This window comes from Canis lupus, chromosome 20, assembly GCF_011100685.1.
Source record: "Canis lupus familiaris isolate Mischka breed German Shepherd chromosome 20, alternate assembly UU_Cfam_GSD_1.0, whole genome shotgun sequence".
Taxonomy (NCBI): domain Eukaryota; kingdom Metazoa; phylum Chordata; class Mammalia; order Carnivora; family Canidae; genus Canis; species Canis lupus.
Window position 1 is genome coordinate 8648790 of NC_049241.1, and position 19640 is coordinate 8668429.

Sequence of the window (19640 nt, forward strand, 5' to 3'; positions counted from 1 at the left end):
CAAAGGCAGAGCAACTGAGTGGTAGTGAAACGAGAGGATTTTACTTCAGCGGGACCAACAGAGGGAAGACAGCTGACTAGCATCTCAAAGACTCTCCAACATGCCAAAAACTTCCAGATTTATATAAGGAAAATGTGGGACAAAAGTTGGTGGATACCTAAGACAGTAAAATTATGGTCAATCATTGTCATGGGTGCAGTCTGGCTGGCTGGGGCAGCCCTTATGAAGGACTTGAGGTAGTTGTGGTTACCACCATCCGATACTTTGCCTGCAAAAATCTTTTGCTTGAGTTAAGAAATAAACTGGAGGGGCACCTGGGTGGTTCAGTGGTTGAGTGCCTTGGGCTGGGGTCTTGGTTCTGGGATCGAGTCCCATATTGGGCTCCCCGCAGGAAACCTGCTTCTCTCTCTGCCTGTGTCTCTGCCTCTCTCTCTCTCTGTCTCTCATGAATAAATAAATAGAATCTTAAATAAACTGGAAAGAAGAACCTAATCAATTCGAAAGTTTGTGGTCACAATGGAGTGGGTTGAAGTCCTCTTTCAGATTTGGTGATTGGGGATTGGCTGACTAAAGCTACTGTGTTTCTGGTCAAGCAGAGCATTTACAGGGAGACGAAAGTTCTGAGTTTCTGTTTGTTAACCTGGTAGGCAGAATGGTTCTATCTTAAGGCTAAGAATTTACTTAACCCATTTCCCTTTTTGATCATCCTCTTGAATGGTTTGATTTAAAACGTATTAGTATAAACTCTCAGTTACCATGGTCTCTTCAGGTCTCAGTATAGTATTCACGAAAGATGATATCAGGATTGTATTCTTGGAACTGGTTAAGTTCTCCTGTTTTCTGTTGTCATTCCAGTTAGAAATCATTTTTGGATGATCAGTGGCTGCACACATGCATTTAAAACTTTTGGGAGAAAAAAAAACTTTTGGGAGAATGTAATGTATAGGGAGACAGTAATAATGATTTTTTAAAATAAGACACAGGCAGAGGGAGAAGCAGGCTCCCCATGGGGAGCCTGATGCGGGATTTGATCCCGGGACCCTGGGATCATGACCTGGGCCAAAGGCAGACGTTCAACCACTGAGCCACCCAGGGGTCCCGACAGTGATAATTATTACCAAAAATAATATTCATGATCCAAGCCAGCCAGAATACTGAGAATATTTCTTTAAGCCAGTTTGCTTGTTTATGTATTTTGCATATTTCATGTAACTGTGTCTCCACTTCTGCAGAAGTGTTTATCAAGCAAGCTTGTCCCAGAGAAACTGAGGCACTGGAAATCAGGAAGAAGTCTGTCACAAGCAGAAAGAACTGTAGGATTACTAGCAGCATAGCAAATCTTTACAGGTGAGGGGAAGGGAAAAGGCGGAGAAAAGAATCATAAATGTAGAGGCCATTTTTAGGCAAATAGGTGTGAGCAATGGAATGTAGAAAGAGACCACATCGACCCCCTGGCCCAATACAGACAGGCCCCTTCAGGTGACCCACATCAAAATGGCCATAGGCCCTACGAGCCAATGGGCTACTTACAACCAGGCATGGTTAACAAAAAAGGGAAAATACCATGCCGCCATACTTCCTCACCTTCCACCTTTGAAAACAGCTCCCAGTAAAGACTCCTAACTCTGGGAAACGAACTAGGGGTGGTGGAAGGGGAGGAGGGCAGGGGGTGGGGGTGAATGGGTGACGGGCACTGAGGGGGGCACTTGACGGGATGAGCACTGGGTGTTATTCTGTATGTTGGTAAATTGAACACCAATAAAAAATAAATTTATTTAAAGAAAGAAAAAAGAAAGAAAGAAAGAAAGAAAGAAAGAAAGAAAGAAAGAAAGAAAGAAAGAAAGAAAGAAAGAAAGAAAAAACAGCTCCCAGGAGGCCTAAGTGGCTCAGTTAGCTAAATGTCTGCACTCGGTTCAGATCCTCATTCAGGGTCCTGGAATCAAGCCTCACGTTAGGCTTAGGCTCCCTGCTCAGCGGGGAGCCTGCTTTTCTCTCACCCTCTGCCCCTTCCCCCTGCTCATGCTTGCTCTGTCTGTCCCTCTCTCTCAAATAAATAAATAAAATCTTTAAAAAATAAGAAAAAGAGCTCCCACCTACTGCCTCATTGCAGACAGTCTTTCCTCTGCTGTCTTGACTGCCACTCCCTTGCAGTGTATTCAGTAAGATTCTATCCTGTTTGTTCTGGCTCAGGTGAATCCTTTCACCATCCAGGCCACTGGCTTCTACCTGATTGACACCCCACATTTGGGGGCCCCCACCTGAGAGAGACACCATAATAAAGAGACCTTCAGGGATGCCTGAGTGGCTCAGTGGTTGAGTATCTGCTTCACCTCGGTGTGATCCCGCGGTCCCAGGATCCAGTCCCACATTGGGCTCCCTGCATGGAGCCTGCTTCTTCCTCTGCCTGTGTCTCTGCCCCTCTTTGTATCTCAAATGAATGAATAAATAAAATCTTAAAAAAAAAAAAAGAAGAGAGACCTTCATAGTGTAAGGATTAGGAAAAGGATGGTCAGAAAGGGAGGGAGAAATGGAAAGAAACGTCTTTGATCCAACTTCTTGGGAGGAAGCAGTCTACCTTGATGTCAGCTGCTTCTCCTCCTAATCAATTTGCTTTTGAGGTCTTTAACATTCACACAGGACCAGATGTCAAGTGGCACCTTCTTCAGTTGGGAAATAATCACCCGAGTTTTGACACTTTGTAATTTGGCAGTGGTGTCAGTGGTCAACAGTACTGGGTAGAGTCCTTTTCATCTCACTTGCAAAAGCATTGGAGTAATTTAATAACTATCTGCAAATGACAAAAGATTTTAAAATGCCTATGCTTAAAGATCTGATGATACTTAAGGGCATCTGGCTGGCTCAGTCAGTAGAGCATGTGACCCTTAATATCAGAGTCAAGCCCCACATTGAGTATGAAGCCTACTTAAAAAAAAAAATCTGATGATAATATAATGGAATCGGCAAGAAAATTTGCTCATTTCAATGGCATAAAAATTTTTTAAATGATTCCTGAAATTTTAAATGGTAACATTAAGGCAGGGTCTATCAGATTTTATACAAGTTCTGGAACACTTCTGTTAAAAACACACCCATCATACAAATATAAACCAAGGAGATTAAACATCATTTCCTACACTTCTTTGCAATTTAATAAATCAAACCTAGTTTATAGCGAGAGAGAACAAATCTTTTGAGATGTTCTAGGGACCCTCTGAGATTCTCAAAGTTAGTTCAAGGTTTTAAAAAAAACCAACTTCTTTTAGATTTTGATTTGGGAGAAGTTTGTCAAAAATATCCACTTAGGGGCAGCCGGGTGGCTCGGCAGTTTAGCGCCACCTTCAGCCCAGGGCCTGATCTTGGAGACCCAGGATCGAGTCCCACGTTGGACTCCCTGCATGGAGCCTGCTTCTCCCTCTGCCTGCGTCTCTGCCTCTCTCTCTGTGTGTCTCTCATGAATAAATAAATAAAATCTTTAAAAAAAAAAATCCACTTAGGGGTGCTTGGCTGGGTCAGTTGGAGGAACATGTGACTCTTGATCTCTGGGTCATGAGTTTGAGCCCCACATTGGGTGTAGAGATTACTTAAATAAGTAAAACTTTTTCCCCCAAAATGTATTTATTTATTTGAGAGTATGTGTGAGCTCACAAGTGGAGGGAGGGGCAGAAGAAGAGAATCTTCAATCAGACTTCCTGTTGAGCGTAGAGGCCGGCAAGGGGCTTGATCTCACAACCCAAACTAAGGTCATGATCTGAGCCAAAAACAAGAGTAGGACACTCAACTGACTAAACTGACTAGGCACCCCAAGTAAAACTGTATTTAAAAAAAAATCAATTGAATCAAAGTGACAAAGACTTTTTGAAGGCAAATACAGAAAGTTACATAGTTGTTTAAAAATGAAACACCCTAAGTTCTTTTAATATTGAGAAGACTGGGGCAGCCCGGGTGGCTCAGCAGTCCAGGGGGTGATCCTGGAGACCAGGGATCAAGTCCCACGTCAGGCTCCTTGCATGGAGCCTGCTTCTCCTTCTGCCTGTGTCTCTGCCTTTCTCTGTGTGTGTGTCTCTCATGAATAAATAAATAAAATCTTTAAAAAATATATTGAGAAGACTGGGTTTTCTTCAGTAATCAAAGACCTGATAGAGACAACATGAAGCACAGTAAATTATTTTGGTAAGACACAAAATCTTTACTTTCCAGGTAGATTCACTTAAAAGGTAAAGAAAAATTTGTGTGTTTTTTTTTAAAGATTTTGTTTTTATTGGGACACTGGGGTGGCTCAGCGGTTGAGCATCTGCTTTTAGCTCAGGGCGTGATCCTGGGATCCAGGATCAGATCGAGTCCTCATTGGGCTCCCTGTGGGGAGCCTGCTTCTCCCTCTGCCTGTGTTTCTGCCTCTCTCTCTGTGTCTCTCATGAATAAATAAATAAATCTTTAAAAAAAAGATTTTGTTTTTATTTATTCATGAGAGACACAGAGAAAGAAGCAGAGGGAGAAGCAGAGTTCCTGCAGGGAGCCTGATGTGGCACTTAATCCCAGGACCCTGGGATCATGCCCTGAGCCAAAGGCAGACGCTCAACTGCTGAGCTACCCAGGCGTCCCTTGCATGTGATTTCTTACTAAGAGAAGACCAATAATCTAACCAAACTTTCTCCTTTTAACAGAGAGAAAACAAAATACTTATTTTGTACCAGTGTACTTTTGATATTAAAACTTATTTTTTCGGGATCCCTGGGTGGCGCAGTGGTTTGGCGCCTGCCTTTGGCCCAGGGCACGATCCTGGAGACCCGGGATCGAATCCCACGTCGGGGCTCCCGGTGCATGGAGCCTGCTTCTCCCTCTGCCTATGTCTCTGCCCGCCCCCCCCACCTCTGTGACTATCATAAAAAAAAAAAAAAAATCTAAAAAAAAAACAACTTATTTTTTCAAGTTTTTAATTTTAATTCCAGCATAGTTAATATACAGTGTGAAATTTGTGTCAAGTGTACAATATAGTGAATCAGCAATTCCATAGCTAAGGCAGACACTTAACCACTGAGCCACCCAGGTGTCCTCAACAATTCCATACATTGCTCACTGGTCATCATAAATATACCCTTAATCCCTTTGTCTATTTCACTCACCCTCCATCAACCCCACTGGTAATCATCAGTTCTCTATAGTTAAGAGTCTGTTTCTTGGTTTGCCATCCCCCTCACTTTTCAATTTCCTTTGTTTACTTTGCTTCTTAAATTCCACATGAGTGAAATCATATAGTATTTGTCTTTTTCTGACTGACATATTTTGTTTAGGATTATACTCTAGCTCCATCTATGTTGCAAATGGCAAGATTTCTTCTTTCTTTTCTTTCTTTCTTTCTTTCTTTCTTTCTTTCTTTCTTTCTTTCTTTCTTTCTTTCTTTCTTTCTTTCTTTCTATGTGTGCACGTGCGAGCAGGGGTCAGGGGGAGGGGCAGAGAGAATCTTAAATGGGGCTCGATATCACAACCCTGAGATCTCTACCTGAGTTGAAATTAAGAGTTGGGTATTTGGATCCCCGGATGGCTCAGCGGTTTAGCCCCTGCCTTTGGCCCAGGGTGTGATCCTGGAGACCCGGGATCAAGTCCCATGTCAGGCTCCCTGCATGGAGCCTGCTTGTGTCTCTGCCTCTCTCTCTGTGTCTCTCATGAATAAATAAATAATAAAATTAAAAAAAAAAGAGTTGGGTATTTAACCAGCTGTGCCACCCAGGTACCCCAGTTATCTTTCTTGCTGACAAATTCTGTAACAGAGATAATATTGATGTAGAAAGATGTTAGGGCTTGAAGCTGATGCCCAAGTTAGAATTCTTGAGATATCTTGATAGAATTCTTGAGATAAAAACATGATTTTATTAAAGCACAGGGACAAGACCCATGGGGAGAAAGAACTGCACTAGGGTCATGATGAGTGGCTCATTACATACTTTAAAATTGAGGGGGTTAGGGATAGTGTAAGTCTCTAAGGAATTTTGGAAGCAAAGTTCCAGGACCTTGAGGGGGCTAGCTGGGAAAAGGTCATTTACTACTGTCTAATAAAACCTTAGTCATGAGACCCTTCAGATATACTGGAGGGCCATATGCTTGGGGGATGATTGCCAACACGTATCTTGAGTTTAGAGATAAAGGAAATTTCTAAAGGAATTTTTTATTTTTTTTAAAGGCTTTATTTACTTGAGATATCTTGTGAGACACAGAGAGGCAGAGACCTAGGCAGAGGGAGAAGCAGGCTCTCTGTGGAGAGCCCAATGTGGTACTGGATCCCAGGACCCCAGGATCACGACCTAGGTCAAAGGCGCTCAACCACTAAGCCACCCAGGTGCCCCTAAAGGAATTTTTATATGCTAAAATAGACTTAAAGGATCCTGGGGATTGGGCTAAGATTGCCTTTTGCCCTTAGCAAAGTGTTAACATTGAGGGAATTGAGTCCCTAGAGGAATGCCATTCTGAGTATTTCAAGGACTTGTCAATGGGCTGTAGGTAGTAAGGACATTTCGTAATTTCTCTTCTGTCTTTGTTTCCCACATCAACATGAATTTATTTGACTTTTGGTAAGCCTGGGTAGAATAAAAATTGTATGTCAGCATTTTTTTTTTTTAACTCTAAAGGCATGCCTGTTTTAATTAAACCAACAAGGGGGCACCTGGTTGGCTTAGTTAGTTAAGTGGCCAACTTTGGGTTTCTGCTCGTCATGATCTCAGGATGGTGAGATCGAGCCCTGCGTTGGGCTCTGCACTCAGCAGGTCAGAGCCTGCTTGAGATTCTTCCTCTCTTGCCCCTCCCCCTGCTTGTGTATGCACACACACATTCTCTCTCAAATAAACAAATGTCTTTAAAAAATTAACAAAATAATTAAACCAACAAATTTAAACTAGTTTACCCCTCCCCAAAGTTATCTAGATCATACGAACTTGAAAAACATTTGGGTTAGGGGCACTTGGGTGGCTCAGTTGGTTAAGTGGTTAAGTGTCTGACTCAGGTCATGATCTAAGAGTCCAGGCTCCCTGTTCAGCGGGGTGTCTGCTTCTGCCTCTTTCTTTGCCCCCCCCCCCATTCTCTCCTTTTCTCTCTCAAATAAGTAAATAAAATCTTTAAAAAAAAAAAATTTGAGTTAGTTTTCTATATTTCCGAGAGTATACTTGATTTATATAAATATTTGATTTTCTTTAAGTCAATTAAATAGAACTGTCTACAAATAAATTTTGGCAGCACCGTCTAGAGGTAGATAAGTCACATATCTGTAACTACTTATATAGACATGCATAACCATATTTTATGCAGAGATCTCCTAGCTTTTATTTTTTAAATTTTAGCCATGAGACAGGTTTGATAATGCAAAACTCACATTATAAATAAAAGTTAGGATGCCTGTGTGGCTCAGTCGGCTAAGTGTCTGCCTTCAGCTCAGGTCATGATCTCAAGTTTCTGAAATCAAGCCCCACATTGGGCTCCCTGCTCTGTGGGGAGTCTGCTTCTCCCTTGCCCTTTGTCCCTCCCCCCGCTTATGCTTGCTCTCTCTCTCACTCTATCAAATAAATAAATAAAATCTTTAAAAAGAAAAAAAAAAGTTGAATCCAAATTGTGTTTCTGACAGATGAAATGAGTTAAGATTACCTGTTCAGATGGCTTAAACTTTCTGGTAATATTTGTGACAAAAGCTTTTAAGATTCTTTTTTTTTTTTTTTTAAGATTTTATTTATGTATTCATTTATGAGAGACACAGAGAGGCAGAGACATAGGCAGAGGGAGAAGCAGGCTCCCTGTGGGAAGCCTGATGTGGGACTCTATCCCATGACCCCGGGATCACGACCTGAGGTGAAGGCAGACCTCAACCACTGAGCCACCCAGTCATCCTCCTTTTCCCTCCTTCTTGATAAGAATTACCTCCCTAAGGTTTGCATTTCAAACAGATGGTTCTCAGCTCCTAGAGAAGACCACTTAGAACATTTATATTTCAAAGACAAAGAATGCAAGTTCCTCAAAACAAGACTGTTGTTCCCTAAACCCAGAATTTTTACAGTACCTAGGAGCCTTTTGAGATAAATAGGAAAGATTTTCAAGTTGGTACAAAGAAGGGTGACAAAACATGAGAGATTCCTAACTCTAGGAACCAAACAACTGGCAGTGGAAGGGGAGGTGGGTGGGGGATGGGGTGACTGGGTGACAGGGACCGAGGGGGGCATTTGACGGGATAAGCACTGAGTATTATACTGTATGTTGGCAAATTGAACTTCAATTAAAAAAATAGAGAAAGAAAAAAGGATAGATGGGCTTTTTCTGTTCTTGCAAAAACTCAATTTGTAAGACAAGGATAGTCATTTTTTAATTTGTCAGAGAATTGGAGTTGCTTAAATCCTTTCAAACATCTTGTTAAGTTTCATCCAGGACAAAGTATTGAACAACTTTGCAAGTTGTGCAAAGTGCAAGAAGTGTCCTAGAAGAGGGTGCAATAGCTACTACCCTCCCCAGGACCAGAGTCACTCCCAAACATTGCCAAAAGAAAGGACTTAGACAATCCCCCCAAGAGCTGGCAAGAGTTGGTATGATCCTACCTGCAACCCACATTTCTGGTCTGGCCATAATTTTGGCTTCTAACCTAACTATTGAGCTGCCTGTACTTGCAAGATGTGACAACCTATGTGCCCTAAGTAGGCAGCCAAGCCAAGTTCTCAGGACAAAAACTGAGACAAACAAGAAAGAAGGCAATAGTTATCTCTGGGAAAGAAAGGATTGATAACCAATGGTTACCCCCAAACCAAGTTCCAAGTGTCTAGACTTGGAAAGGAAGGGACAGTTTCACAGTGTGAAAATTCACAATTCCTTTCAGTCAGACTCCAGAGATCCAGGAGATCGGCACCAATAAGAATTCTCATCCTTAGGCTTTTTGTCTGTTTTCCCAGGATACCATCTGAAGCCTAAAAGCAAGAGGGGTTCAAAGTGCAGAGTTGGCCCTGGTATCCACCAGATTTTGGCAAGATTTTCCATTAATTTTAATTTTAGTTTCCCCTTAGCCTTTTGAGGGAATAACAGGTATGTTTATTGGAAAATCCTTTGGAGTCCCATCAACCCTGGGAGGGGCCTATATGGGGAGAATCTTCCTTCAAAGGTAGGTATGGGGGCATTCGAGTTGGTGTGGAAGGATTAGCTCAAACCTTTAAGGGCAATCTTTTTTTCCAGTGTCCTGGCTAGTTGCAAATGAGGCAGTGAATTCTGGGCCAGAATTTTAGTGATGAACTCCCACATGTGTGCAATGGGGGAAGCCCAGATAAAATCTAACTACTGTGAGTTTGCTCCTTGGTGAGTCACAGAGAGAAACTACACCAGGTGGGTTATCACATCAAGAAAACTTTATTTTGCAGCAAATAAGGAGATCACGAGGAATAACTTCCAAAGCCGTGACTACTGGGACAAAGGTGAGTGGGTTCCTTCTATTTAGTGTTAGGATGATTATTAGGTAGGGGAGCTTTGTCATTCCTATATAGAGGTGTGCATAAGGTTGTTTATGCACCTTAAAGAAATATGTCTATATGTATATTGTATGTTATGTAAATGAGGCTTGTGCTCTTCCTGGGACAGAGATTTTAATATTATAATGAGGTAAAAAAACTGTCCACCACTCTGTGGGTCACTCCATGGTCCATCTGCACAAGTGTGAGTCAGGGGTGGGGGTGGGGGTTAAGTTCAAACTGGTTGGGGTGGTCTGGGCCACCTGGAACTCTTTGTCTGGCAGTCGATGTTGCTTGAGGGTTAGTTTTGGTTTCCACTATAGGTTGCTATGCCTCTTGGGTCTTTTGTCTGAGTTGGGAGATAAGTTGGAAAGAACAGTTTAAGGAAATATGTGGGAAAGGTCAGTGGATACAAGCAGGTGAGAGCAGTACAGGTCAGCAAGGGTTCTAGCTGGTGACAAAGGTGTTTTAAATTTCTGGCCTTGGAACTGTTGAAGCTGTAAGACCACAAACTTGGCAGGCTTTTAAGGTTTTTTAGTCTCTTCATTGTGGATAGGCAATTCAGAGAGAGGATTAAGAGACTGTGAATGCTCAGGTAAAGGATAGAGGGAGTAGGAGGAGTCAGGTCTGTCTTAGAGTCCTTTGTTTTAGGTACCTCTCGTGTCTTTAATTTTTCATTAGTCTTCCTGGAAGACCCAAAACTGTAATTAAGTAAAGACTTAGTATGGTTATGGAGGGCTTAGCATACATAACTTGATATAGAACTTGTTGTCTTATTTTTAATCATTCTAAAATAGCAATACCAAGATGATTACCAATAATGTGGTTATTAAATTCGGCTTTAGCTTGCTTTGTAGTTCTTTTTTCCTTAAGATATATCCCACTTGGGGCACCTGGGTGGCTCAGTCGGTTAAGCGTCTGCCTTCAGCTCAGGTCATGATCCCAGGGTCCTGGGACAGAATCCTGCGTCCGGCTCCCTGCTCCATGAGGAGTCTGCTTCTCCCTCTCTCTCTTGTGCTCACTCTCTCTCTCACTCTTTCAAATAAATAAATAAAATCTTTTTTTAAAAAAAGATATATCTTACTAAAGATTCCCCATTAAATCTTTGTTGCTTCTTTTTCTTTTCTTTCTTTCTTTTTTTTTCAAGTAGGCTCCACACCCAACATGGGGCCTGGAACTCACGACTCTGAGATCAAGAGGTGCATGCTCTACTGACTGAGCCTGTCAGGAGCCCCTAAATCTCTGTTTTAAAGTCATTTAAAACAACTCTTCTCTGTTCAAGTTGATGTCTGCAACTTGAAGTACAGTTAAGTTCACTTGCTTAAGTTTATTTTCTACATTTAGAGACTGAGAAGCCTGGTGAGCCTCCCAAATGTTGAGAACTGCAGATGATTTGGTTTGGTCAGATCACCCACAGTCCCCTAGCATAGGACTTCTCAGCCTTGACTTTGTAGCAGAACTCAATCAGACACTTAATAGGGCTTGTTAAAGAACACTGGGCTCGGGACACCTGGGTGGCTCAGCAGTTGGGTGCCTTTCTTTGGTCCAGGGCATGGATCCTGGAGTCCTGGAATCGAGTCCCACATTGAGCTCCCTGCATGGAGCCTGCTTCTCTTTCTGCCTGTGTCTCTGCCTCTCTGTGTCTCATGAGTAAATAAATAAAATCTTTAAAAAAAAGCCCTGGGGGGATCCCTGGGTGGCGCAGCGGTTTGGCGCCTGCCTTTGGCCCAGGGCGCGATCCTGGAGACCCGGGATCGAATCCCACATCGGGCTCCCGGTGCATGGAGCCTGCTTCTCCCTCTGCCTGTGTCTCTGCGCCTCTCTCTCTCTCTGTGACTATCATAAATAAATAAAAATTTTAAAAAAATTAAAAATTAAAAAAAAATAAAAAAAGCACTGGGACTCTACCCTTGCATTTTGTGATTCTGCTGGTTTAGGGTTGGGCCCTCAGATTTATATATCTAAATTTCTAGTGATGCTGCTGATCCAGGAACCCCACTTTGAAAACTGCTGTTATAGCATAGCCATGAGGCAGTTAACTGGCTCTCTCAATATGTGACTGTGGACAACTTATTTCCCTTGAGCCTGTTTCCTCACTGGTAAATAGGTGTAATAATCTCTGCCTCATAGGGTTAGGAGGACAATATGCGGTAATGCAGGTGAAGCATTTAGCAGGGTGCCTGAAACATAATTGGTATTCAATATGCGATGTTTACTGAAGCTACCAACAGAGGACTAATCATGATGCTAATAGTTTATACTTGTATTTGGAATGTACTTACCTACTTATCTGTCAGGTATACAATTTGTAATGTTTTCATAGGGTAACTCATTTGCTCCTCCTTAACTGACTCCATTTTGCATTCAAGGAAACCAAAGCATGGAAAGTATGAAGTAAGGGCACACAGCTAAGGTAGTGAAGCTCTGCATCCGAGTTAGGTTGGGCCTGAGCCCACACTCTTTCCCCGGACACTGTCTTGCCATGGGGCCCACTCTGTGGTGTTAGGGCTATTTGAGCAGGGACCGCAGCTCATGTATTCATCAAACATTCTCCAAGAGTCCTGTTCTGTGACAAGTCTGGTAATGAGGCTGGGATGCAGGGATCAATAAGACCTCCTTCTTCTCCATGAGATTACAACCTTGTGCCCCATAGGTTCTAACTGCATGATTGGAATGTGAAAACGTATTCTCTGAAACACGGATGCTTGTATTAGATTGATTGGAAAGTTTGTTTAAATTGAAGATTCCCAGGCACACTTGGGTGGCTCAATTGGCTAAGTGACTGAATCTTAATCTCAGCTCAGGTCTTTATCTCATGGTTGTGAGTTCAAGCTCTGCATTGGGCTCCACACTGGGCATGGAGACTACTTAAAAATTGTGGGGTTGCCTGGATGGCTCAGTTAGTTGAGCATCTGTCTTTGACTCAGGTCATGATCCCAGGGTCCTGGGATCAAGCCCTGCATCAGGCTCCCTGCTTGGTGGGCAGCCTGCTTCTCTCTCTCCTTCTGCTGCTCCCCCTAGCTTGTGCTCTCTCTCTCTCTCTTTCTCCTCTCTCTCTCTCTGTCAAATAAATAAGTAAAATCTTTTTAAAAAAATTGCAGATTTCTGAACTCCACCCCCAGGCAGCTAATCAGAGCCCTGGGGGTGGGGCCCAAGAGCCTGCACTTTACCAGGCTCTCAGGGTGCCTCTGATATACACTGACATTAACCAGAGGCCAATAACACCCCTACTGGAGGTTGCCTGTCTCATTCAGAATTTAGTGGGATGAAAATAGTACTACTGTAGTAAAAAAAAAAAAAAAAAAAACAAACAAGCCAGGGTATTGGGTTTTCTAGGCACAGGACTATTCCAAACATACCCAGATTCATCTGAATCTCAATTATCTTAGCTCAGATGGGGATGTGCTCTTTCCTGACAGGTGCTGAGAGTTCCATTCACTTTTTCTAGGCCAATGTCTATTTTGATTACTCTTCACTCAACTCATCCCTACAAATTCATTTTGTGTTCCTCCCTCACAACTCATCCTTCCATTATTTTTTTCATTAAAAAAAAAAAAAAACAAAAACACAACTCAGAAAGTTGGTTAGGCCACCAGCTGCCCTGAACAGGTGGTTAGGGGAATGGTGGTCAAGTTTTATAGAGGCAGCTATTGGTGGAAAACAGAATTCATTAAAGTGATCAACAAAACAAGTGCCAAATGTATTTATAGGTCAGGCAGGGAAGTACTAACCTGTGAAGATAGTCACTCAGTGCTCCCATAAGAGGTGAACTCGGGAGGCTTATGTGCTAGAAGGGGAGGGGAGTCATCGTAGTTAGGCTCATTAACGGTTGATGGTGCTCTCTGGATCCCATGGAATGAGTGGGATGGGCTTTAGGATGTTGAATCCTGAGTCATGGGAGAGTGCCCTCCTACCTATAATCTCTTTCCTATATTAATAGTCATCTTTTCCTGGTTTAGAAACCTCAAGATCCATTCTCAGACATGTTTTCCCAGTTGCTGCTGGTATATGTTAGCCAAGACCTATAGCTCTTTTGTAAATAATCCTTTTTCCTCCCAAAGCACAGGCGACACTACCCTGCTCAGGCCATGCTGAGACTAGACCCCTACAGTTACTGGTTGAGAAGCAGTGATGAGAGAAGCAATGAGGGGACAGAGTGGGAGGAGGACAAGGATCATTTTATGGGAGTCTACCTCAGGTGAGTCCTTTTTACAGTCTCCAGGCAGTGGAAGCTTCTCTCTAGGATAAACAGGGGTTTGTGGAGAGCACTGCTGACTTAGAAGTTTCCAGAGAGTTTGAAACTTAAGATTCTCTAGCGCACTTAGTCTCTTTGGGCTGCTATAGCAAAACTACCATAGATTGCGTAGTTTATAAACAAAAGAAATTTATTTCACACATTTCTGGAGGCTGGGAAGCCCAAGATCAAGGTGCTAGAATATTCAATTTCTGGTGAGAACCTGCTCCCTGGTTAACAGATGGCTGTCTTTTCTCTGTGTCCTCACATGGCAAAAGGGGCAAAGGAGCTCTCTAGATATAAGGGCACTAATCCCATTTATAAGGGTTCTGCTCTCATGATCTAATTACCTCCCAAAGGCCGAACTCCTAATACGAGCATATGGTGGGTTAGGATTTCAAGATGTAAATTTTGGAGGGACACAGATGGACCATAGTGTGAATCTACCTAAATGTCTACATCTCAACATGAAGAGATAAGAATTTAACTTCTTTTTAACTGTAACCCTAACCAAATTGTGGGCCTGTTTTTTTTTTTTTTTTTTTTTTTTTAAGATTTTATTTATTTATTCATGAGAGATACACAGAGAGAGGCAGAGACACAGGCAGAGGGAGAAGCAGGCTCCATGTAGGGATACTGACATGGGACTCAATCCCGGGTCTCCAGGATTAGGCCCTGGGCTGAAGGTGGTGCTAAACCGCTGAGCCACCCGGGCTGCCCAGTGGGTCTGGTTTTGAGCAGAGTCTGGCCTCTCACTATAGAAAATATGGGTCTTGGGGCACCTGGGTGGCTCAGTCAGTTAAGCATCTGCCTTCACCTCAGGTCATGGTCCCAGAGTCCTAGGACTGAGCCCTGCTTCGGGCTCCCTGTTCAACAGGGAGTCTGTTTTTCTTCCTCTTTCTCTGCTCCTCCCCCCACTCAGGCTCTCTCTTTCTCTCTCGTTTACTCTCTCTCTCAAATAAATAAAATCTTTAAAGAAAAAAAGAAAATAGGGGCCTTTTTAGGTACTGCCAGGAAGGCCCTCTGGCTTTTTATATATATCAAAACTTATATGGCTTGAGCTTATTTTCTTTCTTCAGAGCTTCTTTAGAAATGAATAACGGCCAAATGATAGCTCAGTCCTTATTATTACAACTGCCTTTGTATCTTTCAAGTACCAGAGGTATTGTCTAGGCTAGTGCACTACCTTCCACTAGCATTCCATCTCAATTCATAATAGACAAGTATAATTGTGGTGCTACAGCATGACAAAGCATCCTGTCACATCAACAATGGGGTATTCGTTGTCATACAATTTGCTAACACTATCCTGAAGATCTGTTTCCCAGGGCCTATTTCTGGGACCAACTACAGTAGTTTTGGTTTTCTCAGAAGTAGTCCATGAGACACGGGTTTGAGTGCAAGTAGTTGAATGAGGAAGTGATCCCTAAAAGAACCTATAGAGGAGTGAAGAAATGAAATAAAAGAGTGCCATTTCAGGATGCATTAATGAGCAAATGGTTGCTGTGGGAAACAGGCTCGATTCTTCTGGGGACCTCTGGAAGACCATGACAGGATTGGATGATAGATGCTTCCAGGGGCTCTAACTCCCTGGCACATCAGCCTTCTGATCAGACACTGGCATGTTTCTGTATCCAGAGGAAGCCCCTGAGCTTTCAGAAGGAAGCTGTTGGCATGAATAGGAATGAGTGCATATGGGATATGGGCGGTGCGCTGACCGTTGCTGCTACACCAACATTTCAAAACCCTTATTTTGAAGTTCTGGTTCATCTGTGATGGAGTAGCTGGTGTCAGTCTTAGCTTCTCACCATTCCTAACTGTACAAACTAGGCGACGTATAAACTGCAGCAGTGAACAGTGGCTAATGTAGGCAGTGATTCTTGAGGAGAGAAGCTGACAAGGTGAGCCCCACATTCCCAGTGATTCTCTCCCTGAGGACACTTTTCAAACTGCAAGGCATGGGATAGAACCCAAGCATAGAATAGGTAGAGAAAACAAAGGTTGGGGCTTGAGGCTATCAAGTGGCTAGGATTTAGGGTGGCTGAGTACCAGGGAGAAGAAAGCCTTGGAGAAAGAGCCCCAAGAAAATCTGCCAACATTAGAAACAACAAATATCTTGCTGAGAAAATTAAGGAAGTCTCAAATTAAAGGAGAGAGATTTTATGTTTATGGATGAAAAGGTGTTTATATTCCCACCAACAGTGCATGAGGGTTCTCTTTCCTCCACATCTTTGCCAACACTTGTTATTTCCTTTTTTTGAAACTAGCTGTTCTGACTGGTGTGAGGTGATATCTCTTTGTAATTTTGATTTGCATTTCCCTGGTGATTAGTGATGTTGAACACCTTTCATGGACCAGTTGGCCATTTGTATGTCTTCTTTTTTTTCTAAGATTTTATTTATTTATTCATGAGAGACAGAGAGAGAGAGGCAGAGACATAGGCAGAGGGAGAAGCAGGCTCCCTGCATTTGTATGTCTTCTTTGAAAAAAGAAGTCTATTCAGATTTTCTACCCATTTTTTAATTGGTTTGCTTGGTTATTTGCTATCAAGTTGTGTGAATGCTTTACATATTTTATTTTTAAAAAGATTTTTGGAAGATTTTTTTAAAAGATTTGCTTTATATATTTTATATATTAATCAGATATATGATTTGCAAATATTTTATCCCATTCCATAGGTTGCCGTTTCACTTTGTTGATGGTTTCTTTGCTGTGCAGAAGCTTTTTAGTTTGATACAGTCCTACTTGTTTACTTTTGCTTTTGTTGCCACATCCAACAAAATCCTTGCCAAGACAGATGTTGAGGAGCTTACTGCCTATATTTTCTTTTAGGAGTTTCATGTTTCAGTGATCTCATGATTTTAACTTGATTACTTCTGTAACAACCTTATTTCTAAATAAAGTCACCTTCTGAGGTGCTGGGGGTTAGGACTCCAACATATTTTTGGGGGGCACAGTTTCAACACTTTATAGGATGTTGAGACAGAAAAATTCTTCCTCACTATACTCTAAACTGCACCAACTCCCTGCTTCTTCCCTTTGAAGTGGCTGCTTTCTCTTATATCCCAACATGAGTGACAGGGGTGACATCCAGTTAGCACTTTCCTTTCTCCTTTGGGGCAAGCTTCCTCTATCCTCTAACAGAAACATTATTAAGAAGCAATCAAACGAAAATTTTAGTGATATAGAGGAACAGGTAAATACTGAAGGGTATTTCATGCTTTTGTTTCTATTCCTTGTGGAGAGTTAGAGAAACTACTTTGTGGGAAGAGAATGCTGCAGCCAGCCAGTAGTACTGTGTCCTTTGGGTGACAGCTTGTCTGGTCTGTCTGCTGCGTGATGAAGGAAGCAAATGACTAAGAAGTCCCCTCACCTTCTCTACAGATTGTCCAAGAGATTCTTGAAAGCATGGTCTTTTGTCACTTTTGTATCCCAACAGAAAGTGGATAGAACTTCAAATTTGGGTAAATTTATGATAAAAGTCTAGTAAAAGGATTAGTTACAAAGATGTGGGAATGGTGTGAGGAAAATATGAGGGACTAAGTAGTGCCTGAGACTAGTGACAGGAAACTATTATCATTCCCTAGCCAAGAGGTTGAGTAAAATAATTACTTAGAAAGGCCTTGACAGGACCTCTTGAAAGTTTTAATTTTAGTCCAGTTAAAATACAGCGTAATATTAGCTTCAGGTGTACGGTATAGTGATTCAACACTGCCATACAATACCTGGTGCTCATCGCGATAAGTGCACCCCTTAGTCCCCATCATCTGTTTAACCCATCCCCTCCCACCTCACTCCTGGCAACCATCAGTTTGTTCCCTATAATGATGAGTCTATTTCTTGATTTGTCTTTCTCTCAATTTTTCCCTTCCCTTGTTTTATTTCTTAAATTCCACATATGAGTGAAATCATATGATATTTGTCTTTCTCTGATTTATTTCACTTAGCATTATACTCTCTAGCTCCATCCACGTCATTGCAAATGGCAAGACTTCATTCTTTTTTATGGATGAGTAATATTCCATTATATACACACACACACACACACACACACACCATATCTTCTGTATCCATTCATCAATTGGTGGACACTTGGACTGCTTCCATATCTTGGCTATTGTAGATAATAAAATCAATTCCTATTTTAAAACTTACTGGAGGGGCACCTGGGTGCTCAATTGGTTAAGAATCTGCCTTTAGCTCATGTCATGATTCTGAGGTCTTGGGATCAAGTCCCATGTTTGGCTCCCTGCTCAGTGGGGAGTCTGCTTCTCCCTCTCCCTCTGCCCTTCACTGCCCCCCGCCCCCAGCTCGTGCTTGCTCTCTTGTCTTCTCTCTCTCTCTCTCTGCACAGTGTCTTTCTCAAATAAATAAATAAAATCTTAAAAAAATAAAAATGTAATCGTTCCCCACTGTTTTTAGATAAAGACATGACTTCTTTGCCTGCCATCAAGCCTCTTCCCAATGTAGCCCCTGCCTTTTGACAAGCTGTGTGCTATAAGGGAGGCAGTGTCTATGTCCAGCACCAAAGCTGGATTAAGATCATTCTAAGCTAGTCATGATGGCCCTGTTCTCTCACTTATGATTCAGATTTGGGCAGGTGACACATTCCTGGAGAATGGAAAGTTACAGGAAGTCTGCTGCGAGCTTCTATAGAAGTTTCCTTGTTGGTAGAAAGAGATGCCATTTCTTCTTCACATGCAAGTTGTCATGCCTGGAACTGCAGCAACTAGTCTATAGCCATGTGAGCAGCTGGCCTGAGGTCAATGCTGCCTCAGAGAGCAGATTAAAGACATGAAAAGAATCTGGGTCCTTGATGTTATTACACAGTCACTGACTTAAACCCGGGAACCATGGACCTCTCATCGTCTTGTAATGAGATATAATAAATTTTCCCTAATATTTAACCCAGTTCAGCAGAAAGTATATTACTTTTTTTTTTTTTTAGCAGATTCATTTATTTGTTCTAGAGAGAGAGAGCACACGAGAGTGAGTGGGGGACGAGGCAGAGGGAGAGAACCTCCTCCAAGCAGACTTCCTGCTGAAGTTTTATTTATTTATTTATTTATTTATTTATTTAAAAAAAATTTTTTAATTTATTTGTTTATGAGAGAGAGAGGCAGAGACACAGGCAGAGGGAGAAGCAGGCTCCATGCGGGGAGCCTGACGTGGGACTCGATCCTGGGTCTCCAGGATCAGGCCCTGGGCTGAAGGCGGTGCTAAACTGCTGAGCCACTCGGGCTGCCCTTTATTTATTTTTTTATTTTTTTTTTATTTTTTTTAATTTTTTTTTAATTTTTTTTTTTATATTATTTATTTATGATAGGCACACAGTGAGAGAGAGAGGCAGAGACATAGGCAGAGGGAGAAGCAGGCTCCATGCACTGGGAGCCCGATGTGGGATTTGATCCTGGGTCTCCAGGATCACGCCCTGGGCCAAAGGCAGGCGCTAAACCGCTGCGCCACCCAGGGATCCCTATTTATTTTTTTAAAGATTTATTTATTTATTCTAATGAGAGAGAGAAAGCTTGTATGCAATTCGGGGGAGGGGCAGAAGGAGAGAATCTCCAAATTGATCAAATCAATTCCTTTTTATTTTTTTAATCATTTTTAAGTTTTAATTTTAATCCAGTTAAGACATAGCATAATATTAGCTGTATTAGCTAATACAGTCTATTAGCTATTACAGTCTAAGAATGAGCTATTAGCTCAGACTCTCTGCTGAGTGGGGATCTCCATGCAGGGCTTGATCCCACCACCCATGAGATCATGCATGACCTGAGCCCAAACCAAGAATCAGAGGCTCTACCAACTGAACCACCCAGGTGCCCCTGAAAGTCTCCTACTTCAATTAATATGTTAAGCACATATTAATGTGCTTTTGGATGGACTGTGCTCTCTACTAGAATGCTTGATTGCTCGATGAACTCCTACTCATCAGTCAGAAC

At 42.2% G+C, this 19640-nt stretch overlaps 1 long non-coding RNA gene across 2 annotated transcripts in view; it reads left to right on the forward strand.

Annotated features, from left to right (window-relative positions):
• The window catches only part of LOC111091244, a 51516-nt gene that overhangs the window by 1515 nt on the left and 30361 nt on the right, over positions 1 to 19640 (forward strand). Inside the window, exons 2-5 of one of the 2 annotated variants that reach the window (XR_005374624.1) lie at positions 1233 to 1347; positions 9372 to 9425; positions 13520 to 13656; positions 18283 to 18680. This is a non-coding gene — a long non-coding RNA (uncharacterized LOC111091244). Of the gene's footprint in view, positions 1 to 1232; positions 1348 to 9371; positions 9426 to 13519; positions 13657 to 18282; positions 18681 to 19640 lie in introns of those variants that run through there. The other variant, XR_005374623.1, reaches the window with a different exon arrangement.